The sequence below is a fragment of the Oryzias melastigma genome, linkage group LG5 (assembly GCF_002922805.2).
Source record: "Oryzias melastigma strain HK-1 linkage group LG5, ASM292280v2, whole genome shotgun sequence".
In the NCBI taxonomy this organism is placed as follows: Eukaryota; Metazoa; Chordata; class Actinopteri; order Beloniformes; family Adrianichthyidae; genus Oryzias; species Oryzias melastigma.
Genome location: NC_050516.1, coordinates 29,197,642 through 29,198,061, shown reverse-complemented (window position 1 = coordinate 29,198,061; position 420 = coordinate 29,197,642).

Sequence of the window (420 nt, the reverse complement as noted above, 5' to 3'; positions counted from 1 at the left end):
AATAATATTCCTGCCTTTTTATTATTCATACTAATATAAAAAAGTTATGTGTTTAAAGTTTTAAAAATGTAGTTTTATTGTGTTCAGTAAATGTTTATCCTGTTTGGTCCATGATCTAAGGTGTGTTTTGGATTTTCGATTGAGTTTGACACCCTGGTTTGGAGGGGGGTTTATTCTCCTTGCAGGCCCACATACGGAAGTGCAGCAGACGAGACACGAACATGTTGCTTCCTGTGGCGCCTTGCACAACAGTTGTGTTCCCATTTTCTGGGATTTGTCACATAATAAACACAATGCAATGGTCAAGTCTGAAACATACAACAAAAGTAAATAGGACAAACAAAAAGGTCACAACAGGATCCCTATAACAACAGGAATATAAACCAAAAGAGCAGGAAAGTCAGAACAGGGGAGTTTATT